The sequence below is a fragment of the Nilaparvata lugens genome, chromosome 5, assembly GCF_014356525.2.
Source record: "Nilaparvata lugens isolate BPH chromosome 5, ASM1435652v1, whole genome shotgun sequence".
NCBI classification, from domain to species: Eukaryota; Metazoa; Arthropoda; class Insecta; order Hemiptera; family Delphacidae; genus Nilaparvata; species Nilaparvata lugens.
The window spans coordinates 70,253,350-70,276,165 of NC_052508.1; the positions used below are offsets into that span (position 1 = coordinate 70,253,350).

A 22,816-nucleotide genomic window follows, 5' to 3' on the forward strand; every position below is an offset into this window, starting at 1 on the left:
ACAAAATTATTAATTTAGTTGCCAGTTAACAACTGTTTCGAAGAGGTACTTCATCTAGATTATAGTTCTATAGTAACATATGATATGGAAATTTCAATTATAATTAAGAGATTGGAAGAAGAAGAATATACATGCTAAAAGACGAACTTTAAACCCTTAAAAACAACCCTTAGAGTTAAATATTGCCAAAAGATTTCTTAGTGCGCCTCTAAAGGGCCAACTGAACATACCTACCAAATTTGAACGTTTTTGGTCCGGTAGATTTTTAGTTATGCGAGTGAGTGAGTGAGTGAGTGAGTCAGTCAGTCAGTCAGTGAGTGAGTGAGTGCCATTTCGCTTTTATATATATAGATTCCAGAGGAGGGTAGACTTTTTGACCGAGCGAAGTGAGGTCTAAGATTCAAGTCGACGGTTTGGCATTTCTCTTAATGTTTTAATGTTTATATGTTGCGCATTTACGGCGAAACGCGGTAATAGATTTTCATGAAATTTGACAGGTATTTTTTAATTGCGCGTCGACGTATGTACAAGGTTTTTGGAAATTTTGCACTTCAAGGATAATATAAAAGGAAAAAGGAGCCTCCTTCATACGCCAATATTATAGTAAAAATCAGACTATAAAATTATTCATCATAAATCAGCTGACAAGTGATTACACAGATGTGTGGAGAAGCCAGTCTATTGCTGTATTTCCGTAAGGCCCATGTTATACGGACAGAAAAAACGCGACAGATTTTTCGCCACGTAGACGCCAAGCCTACCGAGCAATGGACGTCACTGTGTGCAAGTTATTCGAACGTTTTATCTGTCGCGTCGGACCCTGTAAACCCGGCGTCAGCGTCGACAACGCGACCGGACCGGTAAAATTGGCAGAAAAAACGCGATAGAAATGACGCGAGTACTGTTATAGGGGCAGCTTTTACGCGGCAGATCCGTACTTCCTCCCCCACCATACTCCTCCGGGCGTACACTTCTCCCTATTGGCTCCCTCGGAGCCTGCCGCGGCGTGTTTGCTGCTCGTATAACAGCTCCCTGGCGTCGACGACGCGGCGTTATTGCTGCTCGTATAACAGCACTGAATTGTTAGTTCAGCGTCGGCGTTTTATCTGTCGCGTTTTTTCTGTCCGTATAACAAGGGCCTAAGGTCTATAGTTTCAATCAAAGACCTTGAAGATGCATAGACTCACATGCAGCGCTAGTGTCGTAATTGGAATTGAAATCCGCCATTAAGGGGGCAACCCATAAGATTATTACATACCAATGCCACCAATGCCTTTGTGATCTTTAGTATTACAAATATTATATATATCTCGTGCTAAAATACCCCAATGGCGGCCTTCAATTTCAAGTAAGAGAAGTATGCCTTCCATTGGGAAGGCAAAGGCATTGTGGGTCTATATCTCTTTAAGGTCTTTGGTTTCAATCAGGTACTTGTGCATGAGAATACTGCATGAGGTCTACTGTTCACAGTACTACTAGTATGAGTAGATTATTAAACATAGTGTTGTTCCATTTCAGTAGTCCACTTCACCAGTGATAGAAAATTAATCAGGAATCTTCTTTATTCTTGACTAGCAGGTAACCCGTGCTCCGCAAGGGTCCATTTTAAAACTTGACAAACTGAAAACTTGACCTAATGAAATCTTGAAGAATTAAGAATACACCTATAACCTTCCTTGGTAAATTAATAATCTATATGCAAAATTTCTTGTTATTTCAGTTCAGACGTGATGATGCGTCAAACTAATTTTCCTATCCCGTACGTTTTAAAGTCAGTTCTTTCCTTTATGATAGTAGAGGAGTACTCTAGATTCAGTGAGGTCCACATTACTAGTAGTTCTGTGAACAGTAGACCTCACGCAGTATTCTCATCCACAAGTACCTGATTGAAACTATAGACCTTATTGAATTACAGCAATAGACTGGCTTCTCCACACATCTGTGTAATCACTTGTCAGCTGATTTATGATGAATAATTCTGTAGTCTGATTTTTACTCTAATATTGGCGTAAGAAGGAGGCTCCTTTTCCCTTCTATATTATCCTTGAAATACAAAATTTCCAAAAACTTGTATATACATCGAAGCACAATTAAAAAAGGAACATTCCTGTCAAATTTCATTAAAATCTATTACCGCGTTTCGCCGTAAATGCGCAACATATAAACATTTAAACATTCAAACATTTGAACATTAAGAGAAATGCCAAACCGTCGACTCACTTCGCTCGGTCAATAATGGTAGGAAAGCGTTGCCGGTTCTCTGCCTTACCACTGCCTTCCATAGAAGATAGCTTATACCAGTATATCTGATATAATATAAACTGCTCATCCTTGTTAAAAATGATCATACTATATTTCATTCGTCAAGACAATTTATATTTTTCAATCATTTAATAATACATTTTCATAATAAATTGAGATTGAATATTTTTTCAATTGATGATTTTCCTACATTGTTGAAAAACTATCTGGCAACGTTGCAGTGGTGGAGAATGATATCGCTATCTGCTTTTTCGAATGATAGACGAGGATATAAACACCAATGATAATCAAATAATTCCATTATAACGTGGTCATCACTACAGTATTGTTGCATTTCAATAACTGCACCAGTGATAGAAAAGTCTTTTGAAATGCACTTCATTTTAGTTGTGGAGAGTTTCACGCAAAGACATATAATACAATACTATAATAATAGTCAGATTGGTCCTCCAATTGGATTAGGCTACTTGATATACGAGTAGTTTAAATTCAATAATTTAATCATAACAAATTTCTGATACATTTTAATTGAAATCACATTATTTCCTCAACCAAAGAAGTACGTGTATTCAAATATATATTTTGAAATAGAGTGCGTCTCAACTTCAAGAAAGTTATATTTATAATTATCAATTATTCTTAAACGAAAATCCAAATTAAATGCTGCAAATCACCCCGAAGACTTCTGCAACTGCAAATATTGACAACAGGGTTAACAGCTAGATGGAAATTCGATGAGCGATTACAGCATTGTCTGATTGAGTGTCTGTTTTGCAGCATTTAATTTGGATTTTCGTTTTAAAATAATTATTAATTCATTAGCATTTTATATCTCAGTAATTTCCATCTGTAGACTGTCTGTAAAGTTATATTTGGCACTTGTAATTACTCTACTTTCTAGAAAAGCTTACATTTCCTCGAGACACTTATTTTTGAAAGTAGAAACTCACACGACGTTTCTTATCAACCTACAATTTTCATCCATTATCTTCAGTGAACTTATCCGTGTAATTCCATACTAGCTGATGCACTTTCATGCCCACTGAACTCTTTTGTCATTTTTACTGCACATGCAATAGATTCCCATTGCACTGCAATTGATGCAACCAAAGATGATGATGATTGAACGATGACAGTATAATCTTCTTGGCTAGAACTTTGATAGAATAGGGTCAATTGGGATGTGACCTCAACCTGTCTTTCGCCATACTTGTTCATTGCGACAATACGACCTGCATTTATCAAGTACTTTGATCTAGACAAGGCAGGAAAAAGTGGTTCACCGTGAATTAAAGTGCTTACAATCTTGATGTGATTTAGATGTCAAGTTATGTGGTAAGATATGATGAGATGGAGATAATTGTACCGTAGGGTCATATGCTAACACTTCGTTTAACGCTAAACCACGTTTACTTGTAGATATGGTTGCATTTCAATCAATCAATCAATCAATTTATTTATTAAAAACACACATAACAAGACAAAACAAAATTACAAAGAATTTGAAAATTACAAAGAATTTATCATAATGTGTTCCATACGGGGTTTAAACGAACAGTTGACATTTCTCGTTTCGTTTCTGCGTTTTCGTTTGTGCGTAAATGCCGTCGTCGACCACGACAGGGCGAGGATCTCGGATTGGGTAGATTTCAATTTGTCTAAATAACCTGAAAGATTATGTTTAATTATGTTTTAATAAGGGAGGTTGAGCTCATACTCTTTTATACTTTTAAAAGGCAATATGTTGATACTATTAAAAATGTTCTGATTCTTAAATAATTAACACAAATAATGAAAACTTATTTGATCACCTGTTTTAGCACACTTGAAATTTGGACAATATGAATGTCAACAATGCTTGTCGTTGTCGACTGCGGAAGTCTACGCACAAACGAAAATACACCTTTAGTGCGTTCAATCATTGACTGAGCGAAGTGAGGTATAAGATTCAAGTCGATGGTTTTGCATTTCTCTTTATGTTTATATTTATGTTCCGCATTTACAGCGAAACGCAGCAATGGATTTTCATGAAATTTGACAGGTATGTTCCTTTTTGAATTTCGTGTCGACTTATACATACTGTTTTTTGAAATTTTGCATTTTAAGGATAATACAGAAGGAAAAGGAGTCTCCTTTGAACGCCAATATTAGCGTAAAAATCATACTTTAGAATTATTCATCGTAAATCAGCTGTCTAGTGGACTATCATACTACCCGTTCAAAAACATTAAACATCTTGAAATTGTATCTTTCCATCAACGTTAGTAGACAGTTTACTATAATACTACCCGTTCAAAAAAATCGAACATCTTGAAAATGTATCTTTCCATCAACGTTGTAGACAGTTGCAGCCAGACCTGATAACAGCGCTCACACTCACATTCCGGGACGACACGTCACGATACGATAGGACCAGCGACCACATAGTAGAAGGTTGTGGTCGCATTCTACTATGTGGTCGCTGGATAGGACAGAAAGCTCCATGTTTATTTAGGATTTTTTCCAAACATTTTTTATTGATAAATCATTTATTAATTTTTGAGAAAACATTACAACAGGTCAATGTAACTTACTGTTCACAGAACTACTAGTTAAGACTAATAATGATAAGTTATTTGATCACCTATTTTAGCACACTTGAAATTTGGACAATATGGATGTCAACAATGCTTGTCGTTGTCGACTGCGGAAGTCTACGCACAAACGAAAATACATCTATAGTGCGTTCAACCATAGTGGAAAGATAACGGAATCTCAAGCTATCTTTTCTCCATGGTACAACTTTGAAGTAATGTAAATGTCATGTGATGTGGTGAGATATGATGATATGAGATAATTTTTCGGTCTGTACACGATGCAATCTGAATAGGAGCTTCTTTAAGTAGAGCTGCACTCTCTGCTCTGGTAGTTGAATGGGAAGATGCCAAGAAATTTAATGCTGAACTTCCTTCTTGAACCTTGAAGTTTGAAATAAATCCAATCTTCTTGAACGTGCCAGTTGTTATGACAAGGGAATCATCAAACGGTACCGTTTGATGGTCTTGGAAGACATATTTTCGTGAAATATTTGTCTTCCCATAGCAACATTTATATATTTATACTCTGATTTATATAACACGAGATCTAATTTGTATTTGATATCATTTTTTAACACACTTTTTTATGTATTTGAACACGACATGCAGTCAATTATTAAGTAAATGATTAACATTGAATGAAAAAGACTAAGAAAATGTCAAAAAACCACTGTTTTATTGATAATAAGAAAGACCGGTTTCGGTTATTACACCATTGTCAATCTCTGATAAACTAAAACTAAATACAAGAGCAGCAGAATTTTGCTGCTCTTGTATTTAGTTTTAGTTTAGCAGAATTCTGCTGCTCTTGTATTTAGTTTTAGTTTATCAGAGATTGACAATGGTGTAATAACCGAAACTGGTCTTTCTTATTATCAATAAATCAGTGGTTTTTTGACAATTTCTTAGTCTTTTTCATTCAATATGAATAATTACCACAATATCAACTTCTCAACTACACAAAAAGTAAATAATTAACCATCAAAACATTTCCGGTCTGCACTGTTGAAAATGATCGCTAGACGATTGAAATTACTTCAGTCAGTAAGAGTTTTTAATTATTTATTTAATAATAGTCTGCATGTCGTGTTCAAATACATAAAAAAGTGTGTTAATACAAAGCAGCTCGGAATGGATCAAGAAACCATCAAATATCATTTTTTGTTGGGGTGGCACCTAAAATTTCAAACCAACTTCTAATATTCTTTTAAAGCAACTTCTTGTACTTTTTTCGTTCAATTGATTTCAAGTACTTGCATGACTTGAATAATTTGGTTCAGGCTCAGCCTCTAGTTTTCCTCCAAGGTCATCATGATATTATGATTGTAGTGTCAATAAATTAATAAATACAATTTTGAATATAACTTAAACTCAATTGAACAATACTGTGTCACAACTTATTCATAATTTAGTCTAGACAATATTAAGTTTCCCTGTAATAGTAAACTTCCTTCAATACCTTCTCTCTGTGAAGAACAGAAAAACAGATTTTTCTTCTTCTTCTTCTTCTTCTTCTTCTTCATCGTCGTATTGTGTTATAGAATATTGATAAAAAATTCAAATATTATGTATAAATGTAAGAAGCTGGTTGCTCTACATTCATGCTTCTTCTTTCTAATCATATGAACCATATGACTTGTTAATAATTTACTAGTTTTGTTTATCAAACTAACAGCAGAGCTGATGAGAGAATCATTGAATGTTCATATTTGTACAGTTTAAGATTTATTGAGATCTATATTATAATTGACATTAAAATCGATTTTCTAAAGTAAATGAAAATCTTTCGTCAATTATTCATTTTAAGTAATATGTGCGAAGAAAGATCATTATATAAATATTCTAAATTATGAATAAGTTGTGTCACAGTATTGTTCAATTGAGTTTAAGTTATATTCAAAATTGTATTAAATTTATTAATTTTATTGAAACTAGTGTATATAATATATGTAGGCATTTGAAACTCATGAGCTTGATCTGTCTTGTGTATCTGCCATACACTAAATAAAATCCTTCAAAAATCCTACTTCTTTGAAAAATTATCATCTTATATTAATTTTATTGAATCCAAGTTCTTATATAGGATTTCAACTTTGGAGGTAACCCAATCGAATGATAAAACTGAACCAAGCTGGCTTATAATGTGTTTTAGGAAGTGGAATAACAGATATTATTAATGCTGTGGGGAAATTTTTGACAAGTATTTGACCGAGCGAAGTGAGGTCTAAGATTCAAGTCGAAGGTTTGGCATTTCTCTTAATGTTTGAATGTTTATATGTTGCGCATTTACGGCGAAACGCGGTAATAGATTTTCATGAAATTTGACAGGTATGTTCCTTTTTAAATTGCGCGTCGACGTATATACAAGGTTTTTTGAAATTTTGCATTTCAAGGATAATATAAAAGGAAAAAGGAGCCTCCTTCGTACGCCAATATTAGAGTAAAAATCAGACTATAGAATTATTAATCATAAATCAGCTGACAAGTGATTACACAGATGTGTGGAGAAGCCAGTCTATTGCTGTATTTCCATATTAAGGTCTATAACTGTTTCAATCAGGTACTTGTGGATAAGAATACTGCGTGAGGTCTTACTGTTCACAGTTACTTCTATTCAATTCTTCTTATTCACTTCTGTTCAGTTACTTCGATTACTTCTACTGTTCACAGAACTACTAGTGTAAAATTTGATCCCTGTCTGACGTAGTTATTATTTCCATTTGTCTGTTCACAGAACTACTAGTGTAAAATTTGATCCCTGTCTGACGTAGTTATTATTTCCATTTGTCTGTTCACAGAACTACTAGTGTAAAATTTGATCCCTGTCTGACGTAGTTATTATTTCCATTTGTCTGTTCACAGAACTACTAGTGTAAAATTTGATCCCTGTCTGACGTAGTTATTATTTCCATTTGTCTACTTGCTTACATTAGAAAGACATCTCATTCAGAGTATCATCTTTCAATTTATCACGTCATAGCTTCGGAATATGTGTTATAACATCAGAATACAGCATTACAGTCACAGAATACATCCGTAATATGAGCATCAACTTATAATAAAGTCAAAACATTGAAAAATGTTTGTCCATGTCAAGAAATTCCATTTCGCAGTTTGTATCGAATCGAGAACTTCAAGCTAATAGATATTTCGTCATCTCTCAACTAGATATTTTGATAAATTCTCTTCTTCCGAGCTGTGAGCACGAACTAAGACACGAGCAGTCATTAAAACCGTTTTTCACTCAATGAAAACTGAACTAAGTTTAATGGGAAACGTTCAATTCTAATGAGTAGGTCTACCAACCCATTTGCCAAAACGCATCTATCAACTTGTCAACATAACTGCGACTGACAGTTTTGCAAACACTGGTAACTGAAGTTTAGGAGGAGCCGTTTTGTTGCATTTTCATGCCGGTTCACGTATAACCTACACGTAATAGTTTCTTGATGCTATTTTTCTTGGCAGTTATCAGGAAAGTCTGTCTCTCTGAATAGATAGGACGATTCTGTGGCAAGGATTTGAGTTTGTTACACATCGTTTACGAGTATGAAATGGATGCAGTTTTTAGCTTGTAACAGATCAAAAATTGGAAATTGGAGTTTGGAACACACTCTGATTGACAAAATTATTTCGACTCATGGGAAAGTACAGTTTCCAAACAGCCTAAATCATCATTAAAAATAAAAAAGATAATACTACAGTAGAACTCCAATTATCCGAACTCCGACTATACGAATTGCTGATTATCCGAATCACTTTCAGAAAAAAATTTGTCCAAAAAAGTCTAAGTGCGCTATTATTCTTCCCCTCGCGAAGCCAGTGTTTGCGCGTTCGCTCACTATTGTCCTTCCCTCCGCGAAGTCAGTGTAGTAAAACATGTGAAAATATCATGTTTCTTTCATTTAATTCAATAAAAAAATAGTTTAATATCAAAACGTAGCTTTTTTCTCTCCAATTACGATTTTTTAAAAAAAAACTCCGAATATTTGATCATCCGAATGGGTCCCGGTCCCCATTAATTCGGATAATTGGAGTTCTACTGTACATGTAAAATGGTTATTTACAAAATAATTCGAAAGAGCATTTTCTCTACTGAAACACTGAAATTCCGACACAGTTGTATTCCCTCACAAATTTCTCATAATAATACCCGATAACTGGAGATTGGATTTGACACCTTTGAATTTGGTATGCATTTTAATTGACAAAATGATTCCATCCATAGGAAACCACTTTAAAACGATTAGCTCCTGGGTTTGCTCACACTTCCATTCTCGAGAATGTCACCATTAGTTGTAGAGAGTTTGACAAAATGGCGCTGGGGTGATAATCGTCGACCAATGGCATTTGAGAGGAGTGGTCACAGCAGAGTCAGTCGCCTGTGATTGGTCGAAGTGTTGAAGTAGGCCAACCGTAGTTGGATCGTTTCATGTAGTGTCTTCGTTTCCCGGTAGATAGCAGCCATACATCTTCAATTATTCCAATTTTTTATTGAATCTAATTGAAGAGGTTTTGAGTAATTGCTACCTGTTACTTCTTTTCTGATGTAATGATGATGATAAAATTGTATTACCTATTGATTGGTAGGTTGATGAGCATAGAAAACTAATAATTAGTATATATTGAATTATCAATAAGTTGGAAGAGTACACTAAAGGTCCGCACTCACACATCGATTTAGTTCGTACGGTATTTTGCCGTCCTTATGAATTCTATTAGATTAAACAGATGATGTTTGTCAAGTACCGTTTAATCTGATAGAATTTATAAAGACGGCAAAATATCGAACGAACAGAAGTATATGTTTATGCGGGGCTTAACGTATTGTATTAACGATTTATTCAGTATCCTATACTATTAAACAAGCAATTTCTGTTTATATGTTTAGATTTTTATATTTAAGTTTGTATGTCACCGGATCTCGAAAACGGCTTTAACGATTCTCACGAAATTCAGAGCATAGTAGATTTATAATATAAAAATTCGATTGCACTAGGTCTCATCCCTGGGAAAACTCGCTGAAAGACATTAAAAGGATAATTATTATGCATCCTTGGAAAAACAGCTGATAATTTCGTCGTCTGTTAATGATGGAAGTGAGTGAGCGAGTGCATGTGTGTGGACTGAGACAAAATTATGACTCAGCTGTTGAACGTTTGTAACCATTCAATCAGGTACTTAGTGCCGGTTGCACAGAAGCCGGTTAAATTTTAATCCTGATTAATTCCAGTAGAAGCAATCAGAGTCAATGGTCCTCTCTGATTTGGTTCAAGTGAAATCAATCAGGATTAAAATTTAACCGGCTTTTGTGCAACCGGGTCATTGTGAGAGAAATTTTGCATTCCTCTAGGAATCAATCCCAGTCCACTATGATTAGATAGAACCTTTCTGTATAAACTATGAACATATAATTTCTTTTTTCGTAATAAGTGTTTTATACTTTTGTACTCCAGAGCGAAGCTCGGTTCCCCGATATTTTCTTTCCTAGATGGTATCATCTACTATTTATCATCTGCATTGGAGTTTTTGGTTGAAAGATACTTCGGGGTTTCGGTTTGAATGGACCATTAGATTGGATAAGTGTGAGAGGAGTAACCCATCCATTGAATCCGAATAAAAATAATGTTGCTGGCAAGTTGAAACGTTGTTAATGACCTTCAATTAACGATTTGGCATGAATTAGCATTGAGTTCACGCTTACGCATCTTTGTTGACGCGACGACTGTGCAAATATGGGGCAGGTGAGTCAGGGGGTACATCCGCTCTATCTATAAACAAACTGCTGAGAAGTTGAAAAATAAAGAGAATGCCGCTGGATGAGTGGAACAGAAAAGTGTAAAAAGAAGAAATTCCGATGATGAAGCAGGCCGGATTTGAAGCTAAATTTAGGACCCCTCACCCTGTACCCTGCCAGTGAGGTACTCCCTCAGGTTTCTTCCGCTTGTGACACCAGCTCTATTCAGAGGAAGCTCACTCTGTGTGTTTGAACGGAAAAAATCTTAAAGAATGTTAAAGAATTTCCCCCCAATTAGTTTCATAATTTCACCCTACTCTCATTGCAAGTATGACCGACCACAAGGATAGCCGAACTCCTCTAAATACTATTTATGAGTTTAAAATCGCTTCCTGTTGGTTCGCAACCCACCTAAAGCTGTGAGTTCACTCATCTCTCATCATCATTATCCCTCTCATTACCTACGCACAAACCTAGAGCTCATTTGAGCATCATCCTCACCAGAAGATACTCACGATTCTCACCAGAATAACACAATAAATTCAGCGGGCGAATGCTGTTCGGAAGTACAAAGCCACAGGAATGGAAATTTATATTGAATAAAAATACTAAGAAATTGTCAAAAACCACAGAATATCACAATAAATTAACAGTGGGCGAATGCTTTTCGGAAGTACAGAACCACAGGAATGAAAATTTATATTAAATAAAAATACTAAGAAATTGTCAAAAACCACAGAAAACCTGTTTGTTTTTTATAAAACCTTTTTGTGATAATCTGTGGTATTTGACAATTTTTTAGTATTTTTATTCAATATGAATAATTACCACAATATCAACTTCTCAACTACACAAAAATGAAAATTTAGAAGGTAAAGGAATTAAATTAAATGTTTTTCTCATTTTACAACTTCACAAAAGTAGAATTTACTTTGAAATTCTACAGATAATACTAAGATTTCCATAAATAACTCAAACTACATCCAATACTGCAGTTTTTCTTGCCGTTTGCAGTTCCAATATTGGGAACAAACTTCCATAGACATAGAAAATTGAATCATAAAACGCTAGTAAACTTTTCTTTACTATAAATTCATCATAATATACTTTCTATTCTACTACAGTGATCATGAATTTGAGAATCCGTTGCTTCAAATGACAATAACTCAATGAGGTGAATCAAGAAACTTGAAAAACATTATCAAGGAATTGCTGATTTCAGTTGTTACTAGTTTCTAAACTAGTAGTTCTGTGAACAGTAGACCTCGCGCAGTTATAACGACGTCCCAAACCATAAGCACATCCAGACTGATACACTAACTATTTATTTGATCAGATCATGCTTACACAAGATTTAATTATCATATAACGCTTTCCGGAATTTAGCGCGAGAAAACCAGAAGACATCTAGGCGCCCAGACGAGCTGTTATAAGTTCTTTGCATCCTATTTAATAGTGCATAAAAATTGCATTCAATGAGGCATGCAATTTATAGTCTATACAGCTGTTAATTTTTTACCAAGTTACATTGAGATATTGGATTGCATGCTTCATGACATGCAATTTATAGTCAACTCGACAGCTGATTATTATGATGAATAATTCTTTAGTCTGATTTTTACTCTAATATTGACGTATGAAGGAGGCTCCTTTTTCCGTTTATATTATCCTTGAAATGCAAAATTTCCAAAAACCTTGTATATACGTCGACGCGCAATTTAAAAAGGAACTTACCTGTCAAATTTCATGAAAATCTATTACCGCGTTTCGCCGTAAATGCGCAACATAAAAACATAAACATATAAACATTTAAACATTAAGAGAAATGCCAAACCGTCGACTTGAATCTTAGACCTCACTTCGATCGGTCAATTATTTGTTAACTTCACTGTAAATCCTTCAAACTTCTACCTACTAATTCTTATTACTCATAAAAAGTTCCAAATGCTTTCAATTTTTTTCATCAAATTCAATAATTCTCTCTGTATCTGAAGAGCATCCTCTCCACTAGAGTTGCTGCTCATTCAACGTCGACTATTGGTTGGAGCATGCGCACAAGCAACGCTTTTGCGCTTTCCTTCCGCTAGTACACTTCAGTTTCATCAAATACTTCAAGAGTAATCATAGTTTTCATAATGTGACGCGGGAAATGTGAAGCGAGCAAGCGAGTGAGATAATGTTTTGTGTTTAATTTTGCAAACGATAAGCTGTGTCATTTGTGAAAGCGATAATTGAGAAGTGTCATAGTCATATTTATTTTCAGCGACGAGTTGAGTGTTTTTTGTGCATATACAGACAAATCTAAAGGATTAGAAGGTTTTTCTCGTATATTTCTTGCTTTATTCAATTTGTGTGTTCAATTCTTCTAATAACTATTCCGAATATTTTCAATGATTGTTTCACAATAATTGTCTAATTACGATTGAGTTGTCAATTGCATTCATTGGGATACAGTAAGTAGTTTACTGTGGGATAAATGATTTATTCTTCCTATTTTATCCTTAATTTATCCCACAGTAAACTATTTACTGTATTTCATTAAATGCAATTCAGGATAAATAAGGATAAAATATTAAGGATAAATTAGTTATCCTTCCATCAATGTTATTATTTAATACAATCTGAGAATTTATAACAAATCAGTCTCTGCTATTCAAGTTTAAATGAAATTTTAACTCGCATAAAATTCTATCTATACCATCATTACCGTATCCTCGACTTATTCTTCAATACGGAAGATAACATTATTTCAAAAATTACAAAAACTGATTTGTTTCTACTCGTTATTGATTCGATACAATGAAGTACAGATATGTGTATTATCTATTTGTCAATATGTTATAATATATGAATATCCAAGAATCTTGAAAATGACTTCAGAAGAGTTGAATGCACAGATTTGATAAGGCATTAATTCAATAACGGTTTGAAGTGGTATGTATAATGTATTTTTCATTGAAACGCTGATAACATACTTAAAGTTACTTAAGTTACTTAAACTTACTTACTTACTTACATACTTAGTTAAAATTAAGAGATCTTTACCGGTGATGTAGTTGTTATAGTGAGGTCCCCACATTATAATGGCAGTGGATAAAGATAGAAGAATAGTGATGCCGATTCTCTGCATACATTAATTACATTTCTACACTGTAAAAAACATAATTGGCATCGTTGTGGACCTAGAAAAGGATAGTACCACCGGTTTTGTCGAATAACAGACAAGGATAGCAAAACCAAAGTTGATCAAATACTGTCATTATAACGTGGACCTCACTATAGATCGTGATTTCATAAAGCATAATCATATATATGCTCAATTTGTGGGTAAGACAGGAATCGTGTGGTACTCTCAAAAGAAAGTACCTATGTAATCAATTTTTAACACCGTAGCTGATGGTTACCCCCCAAAAAATTAAAAGAATGGTTAATACCAAAGAGTATAAAATGTATATTACATATTTATAATTGTATTTTTTCTTTAGGGCTACTTTTGAATAGAAATAGAAATATAAATCTGAATACCCTTTAAAATTATTTCACGACATATTTGAAAATGGCATTAGTAGCCGAAGCATGTCGTGATTAAATCATTTAAAAGGGTTCTCAGATTTATATTTTTATTTATACAATAATAATGTATATTATATTACATTCTATATTACTCTTTGGTTGATACTTGAAAAATTCAGTGATCCTCAGTAAAAGCTTTGATTATGGATACATTATAGATTTAACGTATCCATAATCAAAGGTAAAAGAGACCGTTATTGATTGTCTTATTTTAAAGTGAGACAATCAGTGGAAGAGCTTAATTGTGTTCAATTTTGCTCCTTAATACTCCATCAATGAACATACAATAAATACAAATTACTCATCACAGATTTTCACTACAATCATTTTAAAAAAACATATGTTTTACTCATTATTTGTTGATAACAATATCCAATTTCACAAATTCCTCACATAATTAGTGTTTTATCTAAGCTCATTATTATCTAATCTCAAGCTATTCCAGTGAACCGTTGAAGCTCAAATACTATTTCCCCATGTTGAAATACTTCCTTGTTCCAGATCTGCCCAAATTATTGATGATTAGCAAGTCCATTGTAAAACTTGACAAAGTGAAAACTTGAAGTAATTAAATCTTGAAGAATTGAAAATAGACCAATAACCATCCCTGGTTAATCAAGAATCTATATGCAAAATCAAATCAAGTTTTATTCAATGACAACATTTCAGTTTGATAACAAATTCGGTTACACAAATGATATTACAGATCACTGAATTTCAAGTTAATCAGTCCAGTAGTTGAGACGTGATGATGCGTCAAACATGATTTTCCTATCCCTTACGTTTATACGCCAGTTCTTTCCTTTATTATAGTATAGATTCTCAAATAAAGCCGTCTGAAACAATGTTGACATTTTTGGTGAGAGGTCTTGATCCCAGTTCCCCAAAATTAGGATCCTTGACACCAATTGGAGCTTGATAAGAACAGTAACCTTATATGCTGTTGTTTTTCCATCTCCCAAACCTACTGCACTCATAAATTTATTGTTTTTTGATTTGTTTGCAATGATCCATACTTTGACAATGACTTCTTCGTTGGTCAATAATTCTTCCATGATTTTCTATCAGTATTCATTGATTTTGTTATTCAATCTCCCAATCCTACTGCACTCATAAATTGTTTTCTGATTTGTTTCCAATGATCCATACTTTGACAATGACTTCTTCGTTGGTCAATAATTCTTCCATGATTTTCTATCAGTATTTATTGATATTGATTCATTAATTGATCCATAATTTGGCAATGACTTTTCTTTGGTATTGTAATCAATATTGCTATCATGCTCTTCTACCAGTATTTATTGATATCAATATTCATCAACTGATCCGTACTATTTATTTATTTATTTATCACATTGTGTACAAGTACTTAACATGAGGAAAGGCACAACAGGCTCATGCCCAAAACTGTCCCATTTCCAATTTATACTATAATGTCCAAATCAAAATGTTGGTTATGTCACTTTCACTTTTCAAAATACAATTTACGCTCTTCAATACTCAGATAAACGAGCAAATTTTGAATCAAAATCATATTTAGTCTAAAATATCAAAAAAAACTATGACACTGACTTGTTCAAAATTGAACACTATTTTGATATTACCTTGGAACGGATTATAAATTCTCCTTAAATATTGGTTCCATGTTTATAATATCTGTTGATACTCCCTTGAAACAGAACTCAAATTTTCCTTGAATATTGTTTCCATATTTAGAATATCTGTTGTAATAATTTTTGATGGTTGACCTACAAGAACATTTTGATTTGTGAGTGCTAAATTTCGGTGTTCCGTGTTCTGAGGAAGTTAGAGTCGCGGGGTTCTTCAATGCACAACTGTTGTTCTCACAGCTTCAACTAGTTTATAACCTTCGATTTGAGCCGAACTAAATTTAGATCGCCACTCCATTTATAATGTTGTGTTTACTTTCGTTTTGAACGGATGCTTCGCCGGTTGCTCGGCTACAAAATTGTACCGATTAAGTGAGCTTTATTTTGAGACACGGATTTTGGGCGTTTTTTCGGTAGCCTGCGTAAGTGCTTTCGTCAGCAGATCATTAACCCCACGCCGACAATAATTATTTATAGAAACAAAACAAAAATTACTGACTAAATTTGATAGATTATTAATCATGGTTGAAACTTTATTGTAAACTAGCCGTCAGGCTCACTTCGGTCGCCATACCCGTCTAGCCAGGGGACTCCGCCCCCTCGACCCCCGACTGGATCGTCCAAAAATGAGATCAGCGGGCCTCGCCTGCATTTTTCATTTGAGCATGCTTCATTTCATCAGAAAGTTAAGTACTGAGAAAACGCAGAAAAGCTGAGAAAAACGCTGATTTTGGGCGTATCTTTGATGGAATATTAGAGTCGCTTCATCACAAAATTTTTAGACCCTAGCTAAACCTCTGTACCAAATTTGAACATTTTTTGTCTATTACTTGATGAAAGAACTGAGAAAACGCAAAAACCGCTCATTTTGGGCGTATTTTTGGTGTTATTTCAAATTCCTTCTAACACAACATTATTACACCCTAGCTGAGCTAAATTTGAACATTTTCTGTTTATTTATTCTCGAGAAAACGCAAAAAACGCTGGAAAAACGCAGATTTTGGGCGTATCTTTGACGTTATTGCAAATTCCTTCTAACACAACATTATTACACCTCAGCTTCTGTACTAAATTTGATCATTTTCTGTTCATTTGTTCTCGATAAAGCTGAGAAAACGCTAAAAAAACGCTGGAAAAACGCAGATTTTGGGCGTATCTTTGGAAATTTTTCCAAATCCGTTCTTAGTGCGCCTCTAAAGGGCCAATTCCGGGGAATGCAGACAAATTTGTTTCCTCTTCTAAATTCTTTCCTTCTCTTTGGTCCATCCATCTTGTTAGGACCATATTGTTCTTCGGCCTTCTCCGAAGTTCTTTGTCACTAACACCCACCCCACCCACGCCAACTGAACATACCTACCAAATTTGAACGTTTTTGGTCCGGTAGATTTTTAGTTCTGAGTGAGTGAGTGAGTCAGTCAGTGAGTGAGTGCCATTTCGCTTATATATATATAGATAACCATTTAATTTAAAGGATATTCTCATCCATACTGTTGTAGTCATATCATGGAGTGGTCATATTAATGTCACCGTGTAAAACATTAACCTATCATAAGATTTAAAGAATCCTACACTCGATTTTACAAATTGAGAATGCCTAGCAGGCATCATTTGTATGAAATCTCACAGTAACTGACGTGGAATATTGTTCAATTTTTAAAAAAAACATAAATTTTCTTGAGTACATGTTCAATTATATTTGAATATTTCCACACTATTCTTGTTCATCACACAATTTTTGAACAGCTCAAGAACTCGTCATTAAAAACTCATCATTATCCTACGAGAACTTGAACCCAAAAGAATTCTGTTCTAGGCTGTTTCAAGCTAAGTTATAAATAACTCGGTCTCTCATTTTTCTCTCTCATTTCAAAACCTATTCTCCACTCTTCCCTCAGTAAACGTGTCGTCAACAGTCCCGAGCTATTTTGTTCTAGTTATTCACTATCCGGTGATTCAGAGATGACGGAATTGTGTAGTCTATAGCCTACTATTTATGCTATCAAACATGAAAACTGTATCATTTTCCAATTATTTTCTATTCAAAATTCATATTAAACTGTACCTACCCAATGTACTTGTTATTCTGTGAAGCTCCCTACATTGTAAACACGAGTATTCTACTCTCATTCAGGTTTTTCAGGAATTTTCCAACGTTATTAGACAGAGTTAGTCTGTCTATTAACTTTGGTAATTTTCAACTCTACTGTCTTTTCATTTTGAGACGATCGTATTGATGATCTTTCGACTACAAGCTCAAATATATTTTCACTTTTAAGCGATCTGCAATGAGGTTGAGTGGTTTGATTGATTGAGTACTTTATTTATGTAGATTACAATATATACTGGCTTATACACTTATATACAATAGCTTACAATACAGCAAAGTTATAGATGAATTTACATAATATAGACTAAGAGAATAATTATTGAACTGTATATGATATGAAAAAGTAATTTGTAATATAATAACTATAGATAATTATATTGTTATGCATCTACATAAGTGGTAGAGAGGACTTAAAAGTCCTAACTCCGCCTAATAAAGATTTTTTTCATTTCATTCCATTTCTTTTCAATCTAGCATTTACTAGACTGAGTAGTTGATGCTAAAGCAATCAAGCCTAATTCTTCCAATACATAATGTTGTTCAATTAATAATGAAGTACTGCTGAAACTCTTTCATCTTATTTTCTCTCAAAAATATGAGGTCCAGTTGTAGAAATACCAGGGATTCAAATATTATTAATACAAATTAAATACGGGATGCAAATACAAATACGATCTAAGAACAAAAACGTGAATAAATACGAGATACACTTCATCTCGTCCAAAATTCTAATGTTTTCAAATAAAGTAGCACCATTACAGAAGAAGAATGAGAAGATAGAAAATGATACCGTTGAATACACTATTTTATCAAGAATCAAGAATCAAGAATCAAGAATCAAGAATCAAGAATCAAGATTTTTTTATTGTCACAAACAAAATTGCATGGACAAAAGTCACTTGACATTAAATATCACAATATCAAAGTTATAAAAATTACAATAATAATATCAAAGTTAGCTAAACATAGCAAACTTGAAGCATGACAAATAGAAAACTTGACAAACTGAAAACTTTATCATATCAGCCCAAATTTCCCATATCAGCTCAAATTATTGATGACTAACTGGTAACCCGTGCTCTGCAAGGGTCTATTTTAAAACTTAGCAAATATTTATAATGAAATCTTGAAGAATTGAAAATAGGTCTATAACCATCCTCGGTTAATCAAGTATCTATATGCAAATTTCAAGTTAATCAGTTGAGTTGTTCAGACGTGATGATGCGTCAAACATAATTTTTGTCATACTCAATTGCAGCTGTTTTCCATGCATTAAATCACGCCGGTAAACAGCTGTTTGCAGAACAAGAAAACATGTGATTTTCATTACAGCATACTATACTGTAAAGAAATCATATATGTACTCTTTACAGACGAGTATGTTAGGACTCTACTAAGTCCTAATAGCATCTGAGTAATTAATATACTAAGTCAAATAATTAAAGAACTCATCTAAGGAGTTTCAAGTTATCAAGAACTCATCTGAAATCACATAATTTAGGTTTCTCAGCAATATTATTCTTTTTCAGATAAGTATGACAAAAAATATTGTACGTAACTTGTACGGTAACGTATTTACCGCATTCGTATGATAATTCTGCCCTCAACTACGTTTCGGGCAGAAACAATCATACTTATGCGGTAAATTATCGTTACCGGACTTGTTACGTAAAGTACTATTTCGTATCCCGTACGTAAATTGGGGCCAGTTCTTTCCTTCATTATAGTAGGGTATAGATTGATTACTTTTCGGATTATATGATTGAAGTTAAGTTCACTGCTACTGAGAACAGTGCTCAGAGTTGGTTTTGATGGTAAAATATGAATAGATTCAAGACAAATGATCTGATAAATTCACATTTCAGTTGATACACTTTTAGGACTAGAAAATTGTGAGTGAGTGAATCTACTTATAATCTCTACACAACCTCTAGACTGTATTTTCTAAATTGAGGTTCAGAGCAGTTTTGAGCTAACGTCTGTTGCTTTCACATGAATTTCACGTATTTTATATGACCAAATAAGTGAATGAAAGCTATACATAAAGGGTACTGTAATTCTATTTTATAGATACTAGAGAGTAGCCCAGATTTCATACATTTTAAGATGATAAATATGGATAAAATGATTAAAACTCCAAGATTTATTTCATTCTTCACTTGAGTTCAGTGTACTTTTATGTCGATTTTATTGAGAGTGGAAGCGGGTCAACCTAGAACTCTCCTGCGTCAGTGTAGTGGAACAACAACTAACACAAAATAACTACCGTATCCAATTGCCCCACACATAAAAATGAGGATAGTTGTTTGAAGTTATGACGCAATGAGGAAGCATTCAAATTGCTCCAATTGCCGGCTCCTCAATGAGTTTAAACCACTTATCATTGAATACTCAACTCACAGGAGAATAATTGTTTCATGCCCACTTTAAGGTAGACCGTCTGATTGGATAGGAGACGTACAAAACGTAATGAACAAAATATAGATTCTCTTTTCTGTGATCATATTATACTAGTAGTTCTGTGAACAGTAGACCTTACGCAGTATTCTCATCCACAAGTACCTGATTGAAACTATAGACCTTATGGAAATACAGCAATAGACTGGCTTCTCCACACATCTGTGTAATCACTTGTCAGCTGATTTATGATGAATAATTCTATAGTCTGATTTTTACTCCAATATTAGCTTATTAAGGAGGCTCCTTTTTCCTTTTATATTATCCTTGAAATGCAAAATTTCCAAATACCTTGTATATAAGTCGACGCGCAATTAAAAAAGGAACATACCTGTCAAATAAATTTCATGAAAATCTATTACCGCGTTTCGCCGTAAATGCGCAACATATAAACATATAAACATTTGAACATTAAGAGAAAAGCCAAACCGTCGACTTGAATCTTAGATCTCACTTCGCTCGGTCAACTAGACCTATAGTGAGGTCTACGTTATCTGGATGAGCATATAAATTCAAATTACCAATACATCTCTGGACACATCATCTATTTAAATCAAGCCTATAGTGAGGTCCACGTTATAATGGCAGTGTTTGATTAACAATGCTATTGCTATCCTTGTCTATCATTCTACAAAGCGGATAGCGCTGTCTCTTTCTCGCTTTGCTCTGAATTGGTTTGTTTTTTCATATTGATTTCTACATTTCGATGCAGGATGTTGCCAGATCGTCTTTTAACAATGCAGAATAAATTAACAAAATATTTCATCTTGATTATAATTTTTTTTAAAAATAGAATTCCCTGCTCAATAAAATATAATTGATTATTTTAAACGAGAATAAACAGTTAATATCACACCAATAAACCTGTATCAGCTACCGTCTATAAAAGGCATTGACAAGACAGAGGATCGGCAACGTTATTCTCCTATCTTTCTCCATTGCCCTTATAACGTGGACCTCACTAGAACCTAGAATGATTGAGTTTTATTAAAGAAACGTTCAATTTGAAGAGTAGAATTTTTTATTTAATTTTAGTGTTGTCACTCAGTTCCATTATTTTTTTTATACTTAGTAGTACAGTGGAGCCTCGCTATAGTACATCTCAAGGGACCGCTCAAAAAATGTACTTTAATAACAAGGTCTGTTCTAAATCGGGGTATACTATATCAAGGTTGAAAGATATATGGACGTTTCAAAGGACTGCAGACGTATGTATTATAACAGGGTATGTGTTATAACAGGGTGTACTATATCGAGGTAAAATGTATTATAACAGGGTATGTGTTATAACAGGGTGTACTATATCGAGGTAAAATGTATTATAACAGGGTATGTGTTATAACAGGGAGTACTATATCGAGGTAGAATGTATTATAACAGGGTAGGTGTTATAACGGAGTGTACTATATCGAGGTAAAATGTATTATAACAGGGTATGTGTTATAACGGGGTGTACTATATCGAGGTAAAATGTATTATAACAGGGTATGTGTTATAACGGGGTGTACTATATCAAGGTAAAATGTATTATAACAGGGTATGTGTTATAACGGGGTGTACTATATTGAGGTAAAATGTATTATAACAGGGTATGTGTTATAACGGGGTGTACTATATCGAGGTCTAGCAGTATATACCTTACCACAAGGCTTACCAGATATACCTTATCACAAGGTCTGTATTAAATTGGAGTGTACAATCGAGGTTCCACTGTATATGAACGTTTCAAGAGACTGCAGAAAAAATGTACTAAACAGGGTATGTGTAGGCTCCATTGAAGCTCCATTGTATACTATTGTCAGATATTGACCAATCTTTCAATCTAATAGACCGAGAAGTTTCATCTATATAAATGATCGTCATAATTCGTGCTCCATAAACTGTGCTTCTTGAAATAAAATTTGAATAACTTCTGCATTGAAACTATTTCGAAGTAGGCCTACTGTTTAAAGAAACACTTGAACTTTCAAATGAAATATTTTTTTGCAGTCTATTACTCTTGTAGTACAAGATTTTCCCACTTCAACCATTGTCTTAATACTTTCGTAGTAGTTGTATTTTTATATATTTATTATTATTTTAACAGGCGACTTTCTAGAAGTATTTTATGCCTAGGTGATGATGATGAGATGAATGATAATACAATGAAGGTAGAGTTATGAATGAATAAGAATTATAGGTTATGCTATCCACTTGAATTGATTTGAGTCCACTTTTCAGTCCAGAAATAAATGAACTTTTCAGTCCAGAAATCTTGAATCTGATTTGTGAAGGTGATATCGTAATTGTTGATTATCCATAGACTACTAAATAAAAAGACTATAGTGAGGTCCACGCTATAATGGCAGTGGAGAAAAACGTTGCCGATTCTCTGTCTTGTCAATGCCTTCTATAGACGGTAGCTGATACAGGTTTATTGATGTAATATTAACTGTTCATTCTCATTAAAAATGATCAATTATATTTTATCAAGCAAGAAATTATAATTTTCAAT

The 22,816-nt window shown here is 33.8% G+C and overlaps 1 protein-coding gene across 6 annotated transcripts in view; it reads left to right on the forward strand.

The window, feature by feature from the left end:
- Positions 1–22,816, forward strand: part of LOC111051305 — a 125,933-nt gene that overhangs the window by 90,485 nt on the left and 12,632 nt on the right. Inside the window, exon 1 of one of the 6 annotated variants that reach the window (XM_039429195.1) lies at positions 12,676–12,891. The exons of 2 other annotated variants lie outside the window; for them this stretch is intronic. The gene's annotated coding sequence lies outside the window, so the exon portion shown is untranslated. Of the gene's footprint in view, positions 1–12,675; positions 12,892–22,816 lie in introns of those variants that run through there. 3 more of the 6 variants (XM_039429197.1, XM_039429199.1, XM_039429198.1) reach the window with 3 other exon arrangements.